The following is a 23,245-nucleotide window of genomic DNA, read 5'->3' as shown; positions in this document are numbered from 1 at the left end:
ATGTGGAGTCACGGGAGACAAAGCATAGGAGATGTCTCTAAACTGGTGATTGATGTTATATTTATCTTCTGGTCTTGATCTGAGAGCTGGTGGCCAGATCCTTCCACAGCCATCTATTCATTGCTCTCGTTGCTAGTCCAACATTCAGATCCATCAACTCCTCTACATCTGTTCACACTGATCTCAGCTTTCCCTTCCTTTTTCTTTCTTCTGTGATTCCTTTTCTTAGCAGCCCATTTCTCTTTAAAATGGAGGTCCTCAATTTTTTGACTCCTTTCTGAATTATGCTGTCAAATTTGCTTTCTGTAGCTGGTCTTCTCTGCTACCCAGCCTTGTCTATGTGTGGAAGTTTGTGTCTTCATATTTTTCCCCCCAAGTGTCTAGAGATTCATAACTGCTAAAAAGGAAAAAGCATGGAAAAAAATCACCCTTGTATCCTCCACAATAAACTACAGGAATTTCTGTTTCAGAGCATGCTTTAATATAATCTCAGGGAACATTTTGTCTCTCTTTCTCTTTGGACCAAAGAAAACACAAGAAAATTCCCATTGTTTTTCATCTCATTTCTCAATTACTAGTAAAGCAGCACACCCTTATGCTCAGGCCCAACATCAGTCCATTCACAGGTCAGGGTGTGAATAACACTAATAAAAGAAAGCTTGTGTCATTCGGCTGTGTGTTCTCAGCCTTACCTGTGAACTGAGTAAAGAAAACAAAGTTGTAATATAGGGAGTTGGGAAATGGGGTTAGAGGTGGGATGGAAACATGTGAGATACAATGGTACTCCCTGGCAAGGCGATAGAGCAGACAGGAACTTTCAATATTGCCTCAGCATAATTCAAAGAGTTTCTCTTTTAATATTTAGATGTCTATCAAGAAAAGTAAACACCAGGGCTATTTGGAGTATGCCCGCGATTAAGTCATCTCTCTTGTGCTGGAATCATTCGGAGAACTGGAAATTATCAGCTCGGTAGCATTTTTTTAATAGCTCAGTAGACAAGCAGTTGATTCGATAAATATTTTAAAATAAACCAAGTGAGCGTTATGCATTCATGTCAGTCAAATAATGTGAAAATAAATTGTTAGTCACAGAACTCCACCATATTGGCTGATAAGAGGGAAGATTTTAGGCTTGAAGGTATGTGGGGATAAATCTCCAACATAGGAGTTGCATTCGCTGGAGTTAGAGCAGCAGGGCACTGCTCAGATGTTAGGGCTTACATGTTCAGTTCCAAGATGAAACTGGAAAATAGCCAGCAACAATGAACGTAAATTTCCCAATACCTTGAAAAAGAACAGTAATTTCTTCCAGGTTTATGAAAAAACGTTGGCTTCTCTCAACTTAGCTGGGGTTTCATCTCATGTGGGCTTTAAATATTCTTAAAAGATCGAAAAAACACCCATCAATATATTCAACAAGGAGAGCTGAAGTAAAGCACTGAATGGGGATTGAGCACATGGCCACTGTCACCCCACAGCCTGTGCCCTGCTGAAGTGCTGCTGCTTGCACCGCTGGCTCTGGAGGTAGGAGACAGATTTCTGCATCCAAATGAGCTGTCTCTGCATCAAACCACGGTGTCAGGTTGGGCTTCTTGTTTTGCATGTCTGTTTCTAAAAATATATGTTGTTTGTCAGGATGATGTTGAAAGACAGTTCAGAAAGGCTGGACCTCGGTATAGTCCCAAGGACTGAGCACAGAAATAGGGATGGCAGCTGAGCAAGTCCAAAACTAGCTATTAGAGAGGTCTTGCTCCCTTTCTCAGCCTTCACAGTTTACTTTCCTGCTGCTGACCACAGCTCAGGAGGCTTTATTGCTTCTGGTGGCCTCCATCCTTGAGGCAGTTGCAGAATGTCTCTCTTGAAACATGCCACCTTAAAGAGTACTACATCCCCTGTGCTGATGCAGTCCCATCGCCTCGTCCCCCTCCTCCGCTGCCAAACCTCCCTGCATTGCCTACAGCCAATGGATTTCTTTTTTCTTGATGTGGATGCCACACTCACAAGAAGATAGAGATTGTGTTTGAACTGCATAGTACTTGACATATCTGTATTAATTATACATTATTTTATAGATAGTATATAATCACAAATTATATCTATTCTATTTTTTAGATATACACAATATAATCATATAATAAAAGACACATTTTATGAGGTGCTATTGAGGTCCTGTGCAGACTGTATATTAATTAGATAAAATTACACATAATATTTCTAAATTAAGCTATCTGTGTGATCTTGTATAATTAATATGTAATGTATAATTAGATATAATAGTATACTTAGTTACACAAAAATCATTACAGAATTGTCTTTAATATAAATACCGTAGTTCTGTTCAGACCCAGCTCTCACAAAAGGCCCATGTTAAGTACCCACACAGCAGGGAAGCAAAGCTGGACACTCAGTTTCCCCTCTCAGATTCCCACAAGCCCTGTGTAGACACTGCATGTACCCATTATAAACTTGGGTCCAGGAACCCAACATCTACAGAATTTCACATATTGAAACGTATTCAGAGCCAACAGCATAAAAATCCCCAGCACAACATTTGCCCCAACATGAAACGAGGCTGCTCTGTAAACACAGGGATCTTCCTCTGGTTGGCATGGTTTTTTTTACCTGCTCACATCCTGCTCTGGCTGTTGGCAAAGCAGCTGGAGTTCTTGCAGGACACTCCCAGGGCTGTTTATGTGGTGTTTGCATTTTGCACCCTCTCTCACCTCACACCTATCTGACAGCATGCAAAGGAGCAGCCAAATACTTCTGTGAAACAAGGAAGCTCGGACTGAAATCTGTTGCTGTGATTTTTTTTTAAAGCTTCAGGGAGTAGGAATCAGAGGATCAGTGGAATTCCTCAGAGAGGGAGGAATCAGCTGTATTACAGATTTCTTTTCCTTGCAGGGAGGTGGGAAATAGAAACAGGTGAGAGGAGGGGCTGGGAATTTTAATAAATCCTTCTCTTCTGGCACTAAGTGGCTTTCTTCATGTGTTGGTATCAGGACACGATGCAAAGGCAGCACTAAGCACACCGGCACTCCCATGCTGCGAGTCATGATAACGCTTCATTTGCTGCAAGGTCTGTCAGCAGAGCATTCAGGGTTTGGTTTTGTTTTGTTTGGGTTTGTTTGTTGGTTTGGTTTTTTTTTTTTTTTTTCCAGAAAGAATTAAACATCTGACAAATAATGATAAGGAAAAATGAACTTACAGAGGACGCTAGAACAGCCTTGAAACCCTCCCGAACCACGCTGTTGTGACAGAGTGCATCCTGTGTGTGTGCATGCTTGCATGAGAATTTACTAATACATATAACGTTAATTACCCACTTATGTCCTGAAGCAAGGCTGGGAATGAATTTCAGGAAAAGAGATGTTTGTTTTGTGCGGGCGCCCACATCCCATATACTTTCAGTCCCGAGGAAATTGCCCTGTATCTCCACCCTGTGTGCGCTCGTGCCTGTAGCTGCAGGCAGTGCGCAGGGAGAAGACACGGGAACTTATGGATACCCGTGTACCCCCATTTCTCCCCATCCCACAGCAGGGAAAGCCTGACCAGCAACAAGTCCAGGGTCTATCCGCTGCACCCGCCTCAGCTGAAGCCGTACAGCTGTTGCCTGAGTAGAGAAAGGGATTGGATTTCACAGGCTGTGTAATCTGCGACAGCGCTCTTTTGGCTTGGGGATAGCAACAAGCCTCACCCAGGCTTAGCCATCCCTTTTCTGCCCGTAGAGGAACGCCCCGGTCGACATAGAAGGAAAATTGTTTGCTGAATTTCTGCACAGCCCTCCTTCCAATTGCTGGAGAGAGAGGGGGAGTGAGAGAGTTTAAGGCAGGCTCTGCACTGGTGTTCTGGGCTATTTCAACTTCAGGGCAACTTTAGAGAACTTCAGTTATTTTTGGTAAGTTTTTATTTTTAAAAAACAACCCCCCTCCCCTCTCTCTCTCTTTCTTTCTTTTTAATCTCTGATGCAGATTGCACGAGTTTGCAGGCGATGACGGGCTTTTAAAATTGTGAAGAGATGTGGGCGTGTGTATTTTGTGCCCTTTGATACAGAAACAGGACGTTCTGATTATAAAGATGTAATGTTCCCAGCTGTTGTACTTGATAAGCGAAACCTGAAGATGCTGTGTGTTAAGTGATACCACCAGGGAAAAGCATGGCCAGAGCTTCAGCCAAGGTGCATCCCACCTGGCGTAAAGCTTTGTCTCTTCCTTGGATATGGAAGAAGTGAAATCAGGGATGAACTAATGTGTTCAGCCTGCTAAAAAGTTTCTGATCCACATTCTTAATGCAGGGCTTTCAAGCTTGTGCACTAAGCCTCCTAAATCTTTAAGAGGGATGTTGGTTCTCAGTTCCATACACACCCCTCCATTCAGTAATCTCTATTCCAGATCACGCACGTTGTTTTTCTTACTTCCTCTGTCTGTATACTTAACCCACCTTAGGATCTCAAAGATAGTGAAACTCTCTTTTGCAGTACAAAGAGCCAGTCCCAGCTGTTGCAATGTATTGCAAGGTGCAAACTGCAATTTACTTACAGTGAAGTTGGTTTCTGATGAATATGAAGTTTTTGTTCATTTGTTTTCCACATAGATATGTTTGGATTTTTATAATATTTGTGCTTCTACAAGAGGAATTCTATTTGTGTTAATATTATATCTCGATAGATACCATTTGCATTTTATATATATATATATATATATAATAATATACTGTCTTGGCACTAGACTCTCTGTATGTTAGTTGGTATTAGAGACTGCAATTAACTTTGAGGCATTTAAAAAACAGACCTGTAGCCTTGTCAGCAGAAGTGGGAGCCTGTATGTGTTCACTGCAAGACTGCTCAGGCTAGTTTACAAAGTACTAGGAAATACGCTGGGTAAAATTATTCTATCCACCTGTCTAGGTTCTTTGCTCTATCCGTGCACCTGAACGTGTTTCTGACCGCATGAATGCAGATGAGCAGAAGTAGGATTTGTATCTGTAGCCACCCGTAGAGAGAATGAGAAGAACATGTTCTTAAAGCTTTCATAGAAAAGAGAAAAAACATTACTCACATGAGAGAAAACACCAGAAGTCTACCCCTCTACAACAAAAATAACCAGTCTTTTTCATAATTTATGAAACAAGAAATATAGGAAGTTGGAAGGTGACTCTTAAGAGATACAGTACTTAGGTTATGATCACTTGTTGCATGCACAAGTTAAAACTTCTCAGTATTGCCTTGCTGTATCTCTCACTATAATAAAGAAAAACTTTTGCAGATCCAAGCAAATTAGAGGAAAAGCAGCTCACAACAGCCAATTTACTTCCAAAATCTACCCTATCATAGGTCAAAAATCTAGCATGAAAAATTCTCAGACGTCTAACAGCACGGGGAAGCATCTAACATCTCAGAATTTACTGGGGTTTATTAGCTGTGTTTAAAAACGATAAGTGTGACTGGAACTTTTAATTGCAGTAACCCTATAACAATGGAGTTAACAATAACTCTTCAGCAATAAACTGAAAACTATAAATCTGAGCCAGGCACTCTGCAGTGCTGACACGTTCCATGATGGCTATAGCTTTTCTGTGGAAGCATGTAGATTTGTTAGCTAAAATTGCATTTTACTATCTTTGGTGTGGCAGTCTCATAAAGTAAACTCTACTATTAGATTACGAAGCTTGTGTAAATCTCCGACTGAAGTCAGTTTGACTCCAGTCAGTGCTTGTAAGCAATCCATCGAGGATGGCTGCCTTCCAACCTCCTCTAGAGCGGGTGTTAACGTCTTTTCAGGCGGATGGGGCAGCAGTAATGTCTAGCACTGATTTGCCAGGGGTTTGGAGATGGCACGTATTTTCTGCTTTTAATTGTCTTGGACTCTCAGTCTGTATTCACAACTATGAGGTCAACGTGCCTCTATTCACTTTTGGCTGTACTTGAAGCTCATCACTGAAACAAAATCCAACAGTCTGTAATACACGGTCGGGGGAATAGCTGTGATCTGAGTTAACCTCCTGTTGACTTCAGTGGGTTCAGCCCCGTGCTCGGAGGCAGCCTTCTCTGGGAAGCCACTCCAGGAACTTCCCACGAACTTTACTTAACGTTGACACCACGAGTGGAGTGAGTGGGAAGTACAGCATCAAGATCTTACTGAAGTGTCATGTCTTGTTGGAAGCCACAGGAATGTATATTCCCTTGGTTTGGACCTCTAAGGAATCATGGAGCTTTGGGTTGGTTATTTTTTTTTTCCTCATGTTTTCTATTCAGGCAAAGAAGTCAGTTCATCCTATGCAACTGTAAAACGCTGAGGGATTTAAGTGAGATTTTTTTTCCAGGATTCATCACATCAGGAGACCTAAATAATCAGAATATAAAGCAGTGTATGTGAAAGGTGTGAAAGTTACTGGCTTATATTATGAGTAAATATCTGAACAAATAGATTTAATTAATTTTTAAAATCTAGCTATTTTTGCATTTCATAATGTCCCCCACTTCAGGGAGCAGCAAAATATGCACTGGAAAAATCAGGGTTTCCACCTCTGGAAAAGAATCTCACTGTGTTTGGGAGCTCCGTGTTGCAGGTTCAATCCAAACCAGTGAGGCTGTGAAAGGCTTCAGCGTTAGCCCTGCTCTGAGCGAGGAGGGGCCCTGCCCCTCTGCACCAGCACAGGCAGATGGAGCAAGGGCAAGCTTCTGCTTTCAGACAGTTTGCCATGTCCCTGAGCCCTAGTGTGCGAAAAAACTGTTTTCCTGGCCACATCATCTAACAACTACTGCCTTTCCTGCTTCCTTTAGCTGGAACTCTGGAACTTCCAATCTGCCTAGCAGGCTTTTCCCTCCAAAACCAAGTGGGGGAGCAGCACCAAGAGTAGTGGATTCAGCTCCTGACACAGCTCAAATTAAAGCCTACCAAGACTAGTTTGCCATGTCGCCACATTCGACAGGAATCAGGACAGTGCTCTTGTGGCGAGAAAGATCCTTTGGATGACCTGCAGCTGTGCCTAGCCCCAGCGCAGGAGGATTACAGCTGCGTCTAGGGGAACTTGGTAAATCCCCACGTTTGCTCATCTCACTCCAGATCTTAAGGTCAAGGCTGGAATTCATTATTTTGGATTGGAAAACAAAACTTCAGGCTAGAAGAGGACCTTTCACATACTAAATAATTCCTACCAACATTTTTACTTCCTGAAAGGAGGCTACAGGTAGCCAAATACATGGAAGTAACTGCTGACTTATTGCAGAGAATGGGTCTGCAATTTTCTATCGGAGAAGGGGAAACCATGGGTTCACCATCCAAATCCAACCAAATGTGTAGTCTAGAGTGGCTGGAGGCAGTCAAAATACGTTAAAGTTATTACGGCATGTAAGTAATAAATAAGCCAAGGTTACTGATAGGGTACCCATCTTCTCCCAGTGATGGCAGCTCTGCAAGGAGTCCCAGGCCATGGTAACAGCCCAAATCCCTGTGAAATTCCATGGAGCAGGAATGTGAATGCCTGAAGAAGAGCAGCCACTAAGCCCGCTTCATCTGCCCAATAAAGATAGCAGTGTCTTCAGAGGGCAAAGTTATCTGTTTTTCAAAAACACAAACAAGCAGATAAGGTTTATATGATTTCTAATCCTGTTGATAAATGCTCGAGACTCCAAAGACATAGTAACTGTTCTTCACTGTTGGGCAAATGTTATTTCTTCTCTGTAGTTAAGAGAACAAACACTACTTGATTTTGATAGCAGTGGGCTGTGCCTGACGATCGCAGAGTCGGGGGAGCAGCTGTTACCCATGCAGCCATCTGATTTTAAATACCTTTCTACCTGCCCACTGACCTCTCAGCTCTCCCCCTCGAAGAACAGTATGCTTGTGGTCTCAGGCAGCCAGTGCTGAAAAGTGAAGGTTTCAGTCTGTACATATGTATTCCCTTTTCTACAAGTCTTAGCTAAATACTCTAATAAAATACTCTAGTAAACTACTCTAGATACAGAATCTTCCACCTTGCAGTGGAGTCCTTAAAGCTCACGTATTTTATTAGTCCAGCCATCCCTATCTTTCCTAAGTGTCCCATATTCCATACCAGCCCTAGAAGGCTGATGTCATTCAGCTTTCCACAGGTCACCTCTTCACTTTTCTTGCTGTGTGGTTTACCCCAGCACACAGCCTTTTGACTCTCAGCCAGGCACAACACTCTACTTTTCCCTCGAAATAAGTATCTGCAGGAATTTTTCTTTTCCTTGCCTCATGTCATTCTTACTTTAATCCAAAGAACCAGCTTTAGCAAAATTACTTGCAGAAGTTAATTCCAAAATGGAAATTTTAACATGAAGAAAAAACTCAAAGGACATGCATGCAGGAGCAAAAATCAGTTTGGTAGAGAACAGAAAAATCACTTTTCTACACAACAGGAACTGCTTTAACTGTTTGCATTATATTCTGATGGGGAAAAATGTCTAAGTGGGATTAGGCATCATTACTTAGTTAGAAATCATCTTTTGGTGAACCTCTCTTGATTAGCAGCTCTCCCTCAGATCAGATAAGCATCAAAAGTTTGGGTTGGTCTTTTTGTTTGAAATGCATTTGGCTTTATTGGGAGGCATAAGAACTGGAGAACCATGAAACTATCATGAGAAAGCTGGTGGTTTTGATTGCTGATATTCCTGGTGTGAGACGAGCGTTCCCTATCCCTGCTTCTAAAATCAGCCTGAAAGCAAATAATTTACAAGAACACAAATATGTCATTAAGCATTCCCCACATATTTTCATAGATGTCAGTCGATCTGATTTATTCTTTAGTGAAAGGTTGCATTGATTTTTATATGAACTGTGTTCTCATACTCCTTAAGATCGACTTTTTCACATAATGGGCTTGATTATGAGAAAAAAATATTTTTTGCGCAATGAATAGCTCGGACAACTCAGTGCCTATTTAAAGTAACCAGTTTGTCAGGTCTCATTTTGGAGGCAAACTGGGCATTTTCACATGAGAGTGACTACATGCGGCATTTGTAATTGTGATGGTGGATGATGCTACAAAGGTAATGATGCGTGCAGTTGTGATGCTGACATTAATCAGGCTTTCCATGAACGGACAGTGCTGGAGTGGTCGTGAAGGGTAGTATGTTCTTAGGCTCTGCTATCGTATCACTCTCTTGTTTTGGGGCATGTGTTGGACTAGAAAATGATTGACTAAGTGGTGTAAAACAGACTTTTGAGAGTTATTTCACACACAGGTATTTATAAGGGGAATTTCAGGGATTTACAGAGCTGGATGGAGGCAAGACCCCCACAGAACTGTCACAAAAGGAATACGTTTAGTAATGGCACTGTGACCTTACATCTGTATTTGGATTATATGTCCATAGTGGATTTAAGAACTTCTTCAGCCAGTCTAAGATGAATCTGTGAATGAAGTGGTTTGAATAGAGATAGCAGAGAAATCACATTTTTCTTTTTCAAATTATCCTTTTTCAGAGATTAAAATGAAGCTTTAGAATAAATATACTGGGTTATGCCAGGAAAGCTCATCACAGAGATTTAGGGCATTAATTACCTAATTATAATGTATACATTGCATGCTTCACCAACCAAATTTATAAACCTTATTTATTTTAAATAAACCTTAAAGCCTAGAGAATAAGCCTAGCACTTGCAGATAAGCTCAAGAATTAATGTAATCTCTCCTAAATATACCAGGAAAACAGGGTGCTTGGTGCATATGTCAACAAATCATCCCTGGGTCTCATGGTGAGGAGATCAGAGCAGCTGTCAGGAGTCTCCGAGGAGCCCAAACAAACTGTCCAAAGCACATTTTTCTAGGAGCTCTGCCCCATGCTTCCCTCTCCTTCTCTCCCTTTCTCCCTTTTTCTGCTTTGCTTCCGTGGATAAACAGTCCCAGTGCTGCAGAACTGCTCGCATCCCGAGCGTGTGGCCAGCCCTAGTCCATAGGGATCCCCCTGGAGACCTGGACCATCGTTGCCCTTCTGAGCCCTGCCTTCCTGAGCACAGCAGGACTGGGACCATGGGCGGGGACGTGGTCACATGGGTCAATGGTTCAGCAGGTGGGGTGTTTGCACACAGGGAAATGGTGCTCAGCCCAGCAGCACGATGCTCAGGGCACACATCACTGGAGGGATGCAAGGTACTCTGAAGCAGAGGGGTTGAAGTAGCTGAGTTGGATTAACTTAACCATAGCTGATGGCAAGGCTTGGGTAAGAAAACCTGTGGAAAAAAATTGATTTCCTCTTTTCAGTTTCTAGAGGTTTTTTTCTGAATGAAAATTTAAATTCATAAAGCCACCCATGAAGGAAGCTTGTGACAGGCCCACCCTTAAGTCCTTTGCAGGCTGGTATCTCTGGGGTCAGTTTGCCCAGCAGAGGCAACGTTGAAAGAAGATAACCTGGCAGAAAGACACATTTGGGAGCCGGGGAACCCACAGCACGCCCCACAGCCACAGCAAGGCTGCCTAAATGTGCCCGCAAACCCTTGTGATGCAGTGATGGAGTCAGAGATGACCCTGGAGCAGGAACAGAAGCAAATGTGAGGGAAAGAAAAACCAATGATTGTGGATTATTTCTCAAGGGCACCGAGAGAGCAACCAGCAGGGCCACGCACACAAACATGCCCAGCCACAAACCATTGAAAACCAGTGCGGGTGAGACGACCCCACACAGCAAAACCTCTTCCTTGCCCCTGTGGACAACCACAGCATTTCCAGCCCAGGGGAAACACCTTGTAGGTGTTGCATCAGACCCAGGTGCCGTGGAGCTGTATTGGCCCGTAAGCAGGGAGACACACAGCCCTCCTCGCAGCGGTCAGGATTTTTGGAGTGTTTCTGATGACCACTGCCCCCACCATTCTCAGCTGTGTTTTAATTTATCTGCACTCTTTTGTATCTGGGGCTCATTTCTGGTTCACGTTCAGTCTCTGCCCTGCTTTGAAAAACGGGGATGGGAGTCAGCAGATCTCCAGCCTGCCGTGTGATGGGGAAGCAGCGCTTTTGCAGTGCTCTCCCAGGTTGTGACATGCATTGAAAACTGATCTTCTGCCAGCAGGCCTCTGTGTGGGGAGCTGCAGGTAAATTCGGATGTGCATGAACCCCTCTCCATTGTCACACTGTGATTTCATGGCCTGGGCTGACAAAACTTACACCCCTGGGCAGCACACGAGCCTGGGCCTGGGTCTGGGGATTTAATTCGCACCAACGGGCAAAAGAAGTACCAAAAACTACGAGCATATTCTCATTCCCACAAATCTTTATAAATGCCTGATAAGAGATTGAGAGAAAACCATCATCCTCTAATCCAAAACAGGAGCTGGCTGTCACACCAGCACAAACAGACCACGCTAACTCCTCCACTAACTCTGTTCTTGCAAGGAGACAGAGATGGACTGTGATAAGATTTTGGCACTCGGTCACACTTGGAACTACATTTGAGGCCAGCCAGAGCCTGCGTGCTCAGGGGAAGGGATCTGGGACTTGATAAGTTGGCACTGACAAATTGCAGCAAGGAGCAATGTCCTTGACCTGGCTGTGATAGCTCCGAGAAGGAGTGAGAGTTTCCTGCTTTGCAGAGGTTTTGCAGAAGGCAATGTGTCTGACACGAAGGCAGACTCAAGTCTGTCAAACCTACTATTGTTGCACAAAAAAATCCACAACCCAGCCGTATTTGTGAAAACTTTATTCTTATCGTTTATTGCTGCTGCAGTCTGACGGCAGGTTAAGGTCCCCGCTGTGTTAAGTGACATATAGCCACCTACTATGGGCTATACAAACTTTGTGTCAAGCAAATCGAGCAAAACGGAGGTGTCAGTAATGAGGAAATAATAGTGGAAACAGTTTTCCAGAGAACGAAGGAAGGCTTTTTTTGGGCTGTGTTTTGGTTTGTTGCATTGTCTAGAAGATCTCAGAAATTCGCAGTCATAACAAATCCCTGTTGGCTGGAGCAAAGCTGTGGATGCAGTTATCCAGCATGTGGGTTAGCGCAGATGGTGGAGGCACGGAGTATGGCTGAGCGGGAGCACTGTGCTCTTGCTGTGTATGGGATCTCCTGCTGCCGTCCTGCGGAGGGGCAGAGACCTCTGCTTGGAGACCTGAGGGCGAAGTCCTGCATGCGTTTGTTTTCTGAGAGAGTTCTGCAAAGAGGCCTGAAGTATTTTAGGCAACCTGCAGCTGCTAAAGTTTCTGCGCCCACTGCCATGCCTCTTCGGTGTTTGGGGTCTTCGGTGTTTGGGGGACAGGAGGATACAATGTGCAGTGATGCATTTCTTTTGAACTTCTGTCCAGCTCCCCCGAAGTACCCTTCGGTAGCCAAAGCAACACATTGGCAGTGGAGTTATAGCAACAGCAGCACAACACCTACACTCCCAGCTGGACTTTTTATGATGACAGGCAGGACCAACAGAGTGGCATTTTTCTCAAGGGTGAAAAAAAAATGTCAAGTAAGAGTGTGCTCAACTGCTCAGAGACATGGACTCACCTTGGGCTGACAGCAGTAAGGATATTTTGCTGACAGGACATGATGTATTCCCTGGAAATGAGATTGACAGTGCTTTTGGAAAATACATGGAAGTGGTCCTCCACACAGACACCATAGATAGCTTCATAAACAAATTTTAAATATCTGGACATTCTATTCACAGAATAAATTAATGGAAAATTGATGCTAATTAGCCATCAGTCTTTAAGCAGACCTGAGTGGTTTTAATGCAAGAACCATCCTGACAGACCTTCCTACCTTTCAACAAAGTAAAAAGGTAGAGAGGCTTGTTTTAAATCTATACTTACAAAAGTCATGATGAAGTATTTTATTTTTTTTCATACGAGTGGATTAGTCTATTCACTGCTCGGCTGAGTTGCTGCCGTGGTTTAACATCAGCTGGCACCTAAGTACCACACAGCTGCTCACTCACTCCAGCCTGGTGGGATGGGGAAGAGAATTGGAAGGATAAAAGTGAGAAAACTTGTGGGTTGAGATAAAGACAGTTTAATAGGTAAAGCAAAAGCCGCAACTGCAAACAAAGCAAACCAAGAAATTCATTCACCACTTCCCATGGGCAGACAGGTGCCCAGCCATCTCCAGGAAAGCAGGGCTCTGTCACATGTAATGGTCACTTGGGAAGACAAACAGCATCACTCTGAATGCTGCCTCTTCTTCCTTCTTCCCCCAGCTTTATACGCTGAGCATGACATCACATGGTCTGGGACATCCCTTTGCTCAGTTGGGGTCAGCTGTCCTGGCCGGGTCCCCTCCCAGCTTCTTGTGCACCCCCAGGCTACTCGCGGGTGGGGCGAGAAGTGGAAAAGGCCTTGACTCTGTGTAAGCGCTGCTCAGCAAGAATGAAAACATCTCTGTATTATCAACACTGTTTCCAGCACAAATCCAAAACACAGCCCCGTACTAGCTACTATGAAGAAAATTAACTCTCTCCCAGCCAAAACCAGTGCAGTTGCAAAAATAGTATTTTTGTAATTAGTGGTTCTTTGAAAAGTCGTGAAATATATATATGCATATATTTGCAATGCATATCTATATAAAAGCAATATGTGCTTAGATGAGTTTTGCATTGATAAGCTAAGTTGGCAAAGAAAACACTTTTAGTTGTCTATTAGGGCTGGATTCAATAGAAATGTTGGCTGACTCCACTGCCAGCCTTGGAAACCGCTGGAGTATTCAAGGCTTAGGCAGTCAGATGCCTGCTTTAATTTCTATTGACAAAGGAAGAGGAGGGATGAGTAAATGCAAAACATTTCCTTCCAGCACTGAGCTAAGAGAGGCAGTGTGGTGCAGGGAGAAGGTGGAATCCAGGACATCTGGCTTTTATTTATTGCTGGCTCTACTGCCAACTTGCTCTGTGACTTTGAGCAAGTAATTTTTTTTGCTTTGCTACCTTACTTTCTGGGAGGCAGGGAGAGCTCGCCTACTTTTCCATGGTGCTCTGGGCAGGTGCAGGGGCTTTCTTGGTGTCTGTGACCACATGCTGCAGTTGCCAAGCTGGCATATTCATATGCACCAGGCAATGCTGTCTGGGTGATCAGTACCTTAGAGGGTGCAAGGGGTAGCTATGCCCTCTGAGAGCCCAAAGGGACAGACACTCATTAAGGAGCACTGTGCCTGCATCAATACATATCCGTAAGCACGAGTAACCAGTGCCTGCTGCTACTACAGATCAGAACGTCATTCAGAGCAGGAGTTGGGTTGGCATCCTCTTTCACCTGTGCTTATTCATTGATTTATTCACTTTTTCTTATTTCATTTACTATACCATTCCCAGGGAAGACCAGTTGCTTTTGGGGTGACGTGGAATGAGGTAGTTATTTTGAAATGGTCTCTATATGTGGAGGGAAGAAGCCTGGCTTTTTTTTTTTTTTTCTTTTTCCTTTTTCTTTTCTGTAAGATGCATTTTCTGCCAAATATGAAGAACTAAAAAAGAGTGTGAAAGCAAAGACAGTCATATATGGCCTTCTGCATGTCACCAGCAATTGCTCTGTTGTCCAGAATGATATTTAGGCTATGGCTAGAAAACTTCTGCCTGTATCTTATTTGCCTTTGTTTTTCACTTTAAACAACACCGATGTCTTAATGCTACTTGCTGTATACATTAACTGAACTCATGGCTAATCTACAAGGGGCTTGCATTTTGTTCTAAAAGTATTTACTCTTACAAGGATGCAGGCATGATTACTGTGTGCGGTGCTGTGTGCTGTGCTGGATTTTACAAGATGGAATCAAAGCTGATCTCAGGCCATGCCACAGTCCGAATTACAAGATGAGTGTGATGTAACATGCCATATATCTCTTTCATTGAGGCCAATGGATGTTTTGCTTGAGTAGGCACAGAATGAAATCTCAGTACTTCACGATTTGATGCTGTGGCACTAAATGACCAGCAGGTATCTTCTTAGTCATACAGATTTTTGTAGACTTCTATTTGTGACACTGCCTGTTTATCCTACTGATGGGTCAAGATGTCTTTCATGAACAACCCCTTGGAAATACCTGGAGCACTACAGCTTGGCCAGACCTACCTCTCCACAAAGCTATATATGATCTCAAGACTGTCTGCTGAGTGTTGGGATAGATGGTGGAAGAACTTGACATGAATTGTGATAATTATATGCCTTTATGCACAGTACAAATCTGTGAATAAAGATGTAATATGCAGTCTAGAGCCAGAGTAATTAATATCAACAGAAAACATTGATAGAAACTGATGTGTAGCTATACACTATACAGCAATACTCCCCTTTAATTTTTTTTTTAACCCATGAAGAAAAGACATTATTCAGAATAACACTAGTATATATTTTGCCTGACATAATGTAGCTTTGTTGTGAACTATCCTAGTTTAGGAATCACTTTAGCTGTATTATTTTCCCTCCTCTGCAGGGCACGTAATGTATTCCTCTTCCCACGGTAACATATTTGGCAACCTGAATCAGTCAAATGAACTGGGGTGCAAGACACCTGGGCTCAACCTCTGATGTGGTGGGTGGTGCAGTCATATCGCCTCTCTGCCTCCCCTCTCTCTCTGTCCATTCTCCTCTTCCTCTGGCTCTCACTGTTAGTTTGACAGAAAGCTTTTTGGGGCCAGCATTGTTCTCCATTGCGTGTTCGTACAGCTAATGGGGTGTCAGTCAGGGGACAGGCTCTTGGAAACTACCAAAGTATGAATTTTAATAGAAATCAATTAAGTGAATAATAGTGTCTTAGGTGTCAAGGCAGAGTGTAAAAACGATCTAGAATAAAGTGGTCTGAATGTTTTAAAGGGTGATCCAAAACTCCAGACTTCAGATGCTTAAATCCATCCGTTAACACACAGCCAGGACTTCTGCAACGTACTCGAGTCCTGCACAGACAGCTTTGCAATGTGAAATAAAAGTTGTATTTGAATCATCGTGGGTTAAAGCCGGTTATTCCCACAGTTCCCATTTCCTAATGTTTTCCGCTCATGATGTTCTTCTCTTTTAATGTTCATAGTAACTTGTGCCAAAATAGGTGTTTCCTATCATGTTCTCCTCACATTGTGTGTTGTGGGTTTTGGTTTTTTTTCATTCCATATCTTCAATCCCCAGAGAGCTAAGGTTAGTCATAAACATGCTTTTGGCTATCAGATTCATGTGTCATTTGCTATAGCAACAAACAAAAGCATTAGTCAGAAACTGGCATGAAGCTATAAACACATATTTTTTTGTGATAATACCCAGAGTTAGCTTAATTTATGTGGTACACTGCTGCCACACAACTGCATCGTAGCTTGACTATTATCCTTGTTGAATAGGAACCTCATAGAAAACCCAGAGAATATATTACAGGAGAATAAGCAAGTCTGTTAACTGATGCTGTCATCAAGATCACAAGCCAAATTCTGCTATTGCCCTGATATAAATCCAGATGAACTCCTTCAGAATACACATTTAGATCAGAGGACAAAATCTGAATCTGTATCTCTTGAATAAGATGAAAATTACCATCAAGAAATTAGACATTCACTTTGCCTTTGCTGTTTTCACCTCCGTAATTTTACTGCAGCCAAATGATTAGAGGTAAGCATTTATCAGATTGTGGTAGATGGTTTAAGTTCACTGCCAACACACTTGGAAAAAATTATCTGCAGCATGGCAGGGAGAGCGAGGCTTAGTTAAAGATGGTCTCTCTCCAGTTGTGCTCTGGGAAGGTGCAGTTTGTGCAGAGCCAGTGTCTGCCCACCTGCTCTGGGGACGGGGAGGAGTGGCTTGTGCAGCCAGTACTGATTCCCTGGGGAGTTGGTTGGGTTTGTACGGCGTTCACTGAAATCCCACAGCTAGGCAGCTACGAGTCCCTGAGCCAGCTAGTTTAAAGGTTGCTCTGAAGGCTCTACAGAAATGGTGATTTTTGCCTAGGCAGAATGGGCACATTCCTGTTAATGCTTTATTCCAACCATTTGTCTTCACTGCGCCTTTTCAGGAACATGAGCCCTCCTCTTTTTTGACAGCTGCATTTAATAAAAAACACATGCATGAAAAATGTGTTTTCCAGTATCCCTGAGCTGCCATTGCTCAGAAAGGAGAGCTTAAACTTCCCTAGAAATTGTTCAGATACATTTTCAGACCCCTCTCTTCAGACATATAACTGTGAAGTGTTTGTGACCTTCACTGCTGCAAAGGCGTGCAGAGTAACGCGTAAGTAATATCCACACGTGTCCAAGCCCTAGGAGTAACAAAACCTTCAGATCCTTCTTGTACCTACCAGTCTGGAAGTTTTTAACAGGGCCAGTGGTTCCGGCTGCAGAGGATAATCCTGCAGCAACATGTAGTTTGTATGCAGAGGCCCTCTGAGAATGGGCCTTCAAAGCCCAGGGATCAAGAAGAAGGTCTAGCACCAAGCATTGGCAAGCTGTGTTCCAAAAACAAAGACTTCTTTTCCCTAACCAAACCCATGAGCAGAAGAACATGTCCCAACAAATCCTACTTTTTAGCCCTGGCCTTGTTCACTGCACTTTGTTTAGTGTTGCTGGTTCTGGATCCTACGCACTTGAGATCCTGGCCCTGGTGTCTTTTCAAAACCTTTCAAGATGATAATCTTACTATGGTAGATTTATCTGCTGTAGAAGTGTAAAAGGACCTGGTTTTCAGTTAGCAGCTCCTGAAGTAGGACTGGGCTATGTGTGGTTTGTCTTTGCCCTTTTCCCATCTGTGCCCAGTTGCATAAAGCCCTGCATTGAAAATTGTCAAACATTTGATTTCTCTGAAAATGGGAGAGCTCTGGCTGCTTGTCTTCTTCAAAGATCAGCCCAGTGCTTTTCTGTTTCCTTTATACCCCTTTGGTCAAATGGGGACAGATCTTCCCCATAAGAGTGTTCAAAGTGTGATGAGGTAATGTTCAAAGTATTTGCAATGAAGAAAAAACAAATTCTGCTCTCAGTGTAGTTGCCGAATGCTGTCAAAACTGACCCCAGCAGCACTATATAAAGCAAATATCTCAGTCATTGCTAAAATGTTATTGACATCTCAGTTCATGAAGGACTTGGGGACTTCAGTACTTAGAAACGTCACAGTGAGATGGTGGTGGAGGTTTTTGTTCATTGTCTAAAGTGAAAATTATTCCACCTTGTAAACAGCCAACAGGATAATTTCATGGTAGCAATCATTCTCCTTTTCAGGCTTTATTGACTGTAATCTGTGTATGCTGGTGGGGCAAGGAATGCAAACACACCTTCCTTAGGAGAGAGCAATAGTGTCTCTGCTGCACGTGATGAACTGCAGCTCACAGACAGAAAGCAGAGTCCTCGTTGGGGCCACTGGATGAGGCAGGGTGCAAGAGCGTGTAAAGGATCATTGGTTTTAAAACAGTCTGTACAAGGGTGTGGAGAATAACCTACAGATGGACTGAGGGGCATCTCCAGGTGCCTCCCGTTCTGTCCTCTTGCACTCAAACCCTCCACAGCTCCACAAATCAAGGTGGTAATTATCATTGTTCAAAGTAGGGTCAAGCCACTGGGTTGTCCTCTTGCTGCACAGATTTAAATGACTCTGAAGAAGCTACCTGAGGGAAGAATCAGATCCACTTACTTGCAGTAGATCTCAAAGACTGTAACTGAAGACACGGGGTCTTCCTTTTCTCTATCCTAGCTTTGTGTTGGTACAAGGCTGCTGATCTCAACAGAGCACTTGATCTAGCTAAAGGGCAAAATGTAATTTACTCTCCCTTATACATTAGTCTGAATCTAGCACAGCTATTCATTGAGAAAAATGTTACCATGTGCCTTCAAAAAGAATGCATCCTGTTTTAACTGAGTTAAAAAAAAAATAACCTGTGTGTGAACAGACCATTATGATAAAGAAGATATCGTTATTTTCTTATTACAGAGAGGTTCTGAATGTTTGGAAATGTTATGAATCAGCCTTAGGGTTGATAATCAGATCCAATAAAGAGTCCTCTTAGTCCTTTCAAACAACTCCACCCATCTCAATTCATTCACTAGTTACTACATGGATGAACTGCAGTGTAGTTACTTTCTCGCTATTTGAGTCTTTAATCAAAGAGAAATACAGAGCTGCAGTAATGAGTCTTTAAAGAAATGTTTTCTCCATATTGTTTATATTAGCCTCTGTGAAACATAAAACTGAAATCCATTTCCTTAACTAAACTGTGTTTTCCTCTAATCTATTAGACAAGCATGCTGGTTTGTTATTTTTGGGTGCCTTGGCACTGGCTAGAAGGCGCAAAGAGAGAAAATGAGCATGGAATCATTTAAAAACCACACACAAAGATTAAAATTTTTTTTTTTTTTTTTTTTTAAAAATATAATGCAAAGAAAGTTTGTCATCTTCAGTTCTTCCTTCTGTAACTTACCACACAATTAAAATTCCAATGCTTTTCAGTCTAACATATCTAATTATTTCTGATTTCAATCAGTAAAGTTCACAGATTTAATTTGTAAAAGGCAGTTATCAAATGGCAAGTTTAGAAAATGCTGGGGTAAGGTATACATCTGCTAGGAAAATAAATTCAAAAAAGACGTGAAAACCAGTGAACTGAAATACAGAGACAACAGTTTTGAAAAGAATTTGGTATGTCACCTGTTAAATTCTTTTGAAATCTGATCTTTTTTGGTCTGAAAACCAAGTTTATACTCCATTTATTCAGGTTTTAATTACATTGATGTAAACAGACCTATACTAATTAATTTATTTATCTGACTCAGTGGATTAATTTATCTGCAAATGAGCTTTTATGCTTTTGTAAACCCACAGTCTGCATCCAGAAATTGTCTGTAATTTTAAAGGGACTCTCCTGCAGCACAGAAAAACAAGAGAAAGTGAGCTGTGCCAAAGACTATTTTGCTACCATCACTGTTTATTGACAGAAAAGATTTTTATCTTAACAAAGTGAGGGAACTGCTAACTTTATCTTTGATGTAAAATATTTTCCCATAATAATTTTCTGTCACCTTTATCCCATATCCCTTGTGTTACATATACATTAAGGAATTTGAAAGCTTAAAAAATATTTTCTTCTATGGTGATTTACATCCAAACAAGTTTCTCTCAAACTGAAAACCTGTTTCCAAGGGCAAATATTTATATAAAGCCCCCATAAAAGGTTGTGGAAAAACTACAAGGTTTTTGTTACATTCCTTTTTTGAGAGGGGCTATGCCCAGCATACCAGAGAGACAGCCAAAGTAACATCACTCCATTAATATTGCTGCATCTGGGCACTTCTTTGCACTGAATTTTATCAGTGGAGTAAAGAGAAATAAAAGACTTCCTAGACCATAAGGGTCTTTAATGTTAACTCTCTCTCTCTCTCTCTCTATATATATATATATGTGTGTGTATATGTTGCTTTTTTATATATAAATACAAAAATTTTTACTGTGCATTGATTCTGATTAGGATATTTTTAAGCAGTGGTTTTGAAGAGCAGTTTGGGCTGAAAAGTCTAATTTGGAGTGGTAAGTGCCATTTATATAAAGCCTGTATCAGTTGCTTTGGGCTTTTTGCATAATGTTAGTAGATCATCTACTCTTATCTTAAGACCTATTCTTGGGGGACAAATGTGTTCTCTGCTAAAGGCACCAAGAATTAGTATCCTCCTTCAGTGTGCCAGAGAGAGGACAAAGAGTAGTTGGCTTCCCTTGCCACCTCTCTGGGTCAGTCCTGGGCTCCCTTAAGAGACAGCTAGGGGTGATGGCCACTGCTTCTCGAGCAATACTGACTCTGCAGCCAAAGAAACTGAGTCTCCAGGGCTGCCAGTCAAGCCTACATGGGCAGAATGATCATTTTTTAATAGATGTATTCATTTGATTCATTTCTAAATTTGAGCAGGGCTGTGCTTTGGCAGTGGAACAGGCAATCTGCTCTGAGAGAAGCTTGGATTCCTAGGAGGGTGAATCAGCAAGGAGAAGGAATGTGGGAAAGTTAATTTTTGTGAGCTTTATGGGCCTTATCTGCAATAGGCACCCACCTGCCTCCACCTCTAGGCAAGTCATGATGAGGGCTGAGTTCACAGCTATCTAACAGGGAGGAGAGTAGGTATCAGCTGCCCCTCACTCGGAGAGGAAGGCAGATTTGCATTCACTTTCCAAGACTAGTTTGTTATATAGGTGAAGGGATTTCTTTCAGAGGGAAAAAAAAAAAAAAAAGCTGCAACATGCCTGATCAATATGTGGGATAACTGAATAACTGCAGAGTAGTTGCTACTCGGGTTTCTGAAGCTGTAAGCAAGTGAGAGCACTTCACTTGCAACATGCCCCTGAAGCCCTTCTTAAAATCCAGACCATCCAGATGGGCAGTGACACCCTGGGAGATTTTAGATGGGTATCCGTGCAACTATTTACAGCACTGCTAGAGACTCAATCGCAAGTAAAAGCAGTATATCCCAAGAGATAAAATTGTCGAGAGTCCTGGGAGATAAAACTGTTGAGGATCACAGTGGATTAGACCAGACTTTATTGCTTTATTTGGCTATGACTCTCTAATTTGCGTTTGCCCCATCCAAAAGGATGGTAAGCAATTTTGGTTCAGTCCAGGAGCTAGGACATACATAACAACGAATGCTAAAAAGTGATATACCTTTCCCTTACTGACTTTGTGAGAATAGAGGCCCTGCAATCCTGGAAAAATCATGATTGATAAAATCAGAGAGGGTCCTAATATCACACCATCATCACAATAGTTGTACCCCAGAACGCCATGGAAATTCACGCAGGAAAGTAAAACACACATGGAAAACCGCTTCTGTCAGGTAAAACTTGAGAGAGAGGAAAAATTACACCCACCTTACAGGCAATTGTTGGACTAAAACTACAGAAATAATGCAGAACTTGTAGTGAGACAGAGCCAGTTGGGTGGGGGAAACAGAACTGAACCTCTGGTCGTCTGGTGGCTGCCATGAACATTTCTCCAGCTGCCGCCTTCACCCCGCCACCCGCAGCTGTACTTTAGCTAGTGAAAGGAGGAAAGGACCAAGGGAGACAAATTCAGCTAGCAACCACTGCTGCCTGCTTTTGCCATCTCTTTTGGACATTGTTCTAATCATCTTCTTGCAACAAACTTTGGCTGAGAGCTTATTTTCAAACACTTTGTCACTCCTGTGAAACATTATTGTTTTTCAGCAACAGGTGAAATACTGGACTAATAAAATACTTTAGTAGATATTTAATTCTTGTACCAGAATAGTTATGTGAATCTGGCCAAATTATATTTCCTATATGGCCAAGTAACTAAAAAGCTGAATGAAACTCATTAACCCAGGATCTGGGAAATTTCAGTGTGACAATTTTTAAAATAATAATAATAATAATAATAATAATAATAATAATAATAATAATAATAATAATAATAATAATAATAATAATAATAATAATAATAATAATAATAATAATATTTTTTAAGTCCTCTGTGCTTTTCATGTATAAATACGACTCAGGATGAGCAGGTCTGTGCAGAGCCCCACCAGAGTGATTTATTCTCATGCTCTGAAATGTCCTATGGTTTCTATGAAGTTTATCTCTACCGTCAGAGGAAAGATGGGCCGCTATAAGTGTAAAGAGCTCCTTTCTGACTAAAGGTTTTGCTTCTATTGTGAAGTGCGAGCAGGCATGCTTTTAATAGTTTTAAATCTGTGGGCAGAGCTTTATCGATAAACACACACTCATGGGAAAGCCATTCACTCTCCTCTTCATCTGGGGACTGTTAGTTTGTCTTTTTATGGTAGTGTTTATATCTGTTCTTAGTTGCCAGTGCTCTTCCACATCTTCCCTGATATTAGTCAACCTGTAGAAAATGCTCTGTAAAACTACAGGGATCAGTACGGTCTGTAAGAATCCTGGGTTCCCTAGGCTTTTCTCTACTGCGATGTACTTTACAGAGCAGAGTACTGTTCCTTTTGATAAAAGTAGGAGCTAACTTAATGAACAGGTCTCCAGCCAGGCGAGGAGACTGATAATTGTAACTTACATATATTTTCTGGTTTGGGGAGGTTTTGAGATTAGATGATTTGAAGGCTTTTAATGAAGTACTCTAACTGCCGACAAGGGCAGCTTAACATACCAAGGCATTAAATCAAAACATCTTGTTCATGCCTTGAATGGAAGGAAACTATTCACACATTGGTTATTTGGGAGTAGCTGCTCCTTGAGCTCTGCTGTGCTACAAGCCCCTGCTTTTGGCTCCAAAGTCTGAGTTACATTCATCACAGCACAAGTATGCAGCCCAGTGACAGAGTGCAGCCAGGGGGCATTACCAAACCCAATGCAAAACAAAGGCGGGAGTCTAGCTTAAACA

At 42.1% G+C, this 23,245-nt stretch overlaps 1 protein-coding gene across 1 annotated transcript in view; it reads left to right on the top strand.

The window, feature by feature from the left end:
• The first annotated feature begins 3,780 nt into the window (after nucleotides 1-3,780).
• Nucleotides 3,781-23,245, top strand: part of AHNAK2 (AHNAK nucleoprotein 2) — a 46,005-nt gene continuing 26,540 nt past the window's right edge. The window contains exon 1 of the mRNA XM_026849211.1: nucleotides 3,781-3,898. The gene's annotated coding sequence lies outside the window, so the exon portion shown is untranslated. The remainder of the gene's footprint in view (nucleotides 3,899-23,245) is intronic.

Source organism: Athene cunicularia, assembly GCF_003259725.1.
Source record: "Athene cunicularia isolate RWA chromosome 5 unlocalized genomic scaffold, athCun1 chr5_part1, whole genome shotgun sequence".
In the NCBI taxonomy this organism is placed as follows: domain Eukaryota; kingdom Metazoa; phylum Chordata; class Aves; order Strigiformes; family Strigidae; genus Athene; species Athene cunicularia.
The sequence above is the reverse complement of the archived record's forward strand: the minus strand, read 5'-3'. Positions and strand labels throughout refer to the sequence as shown.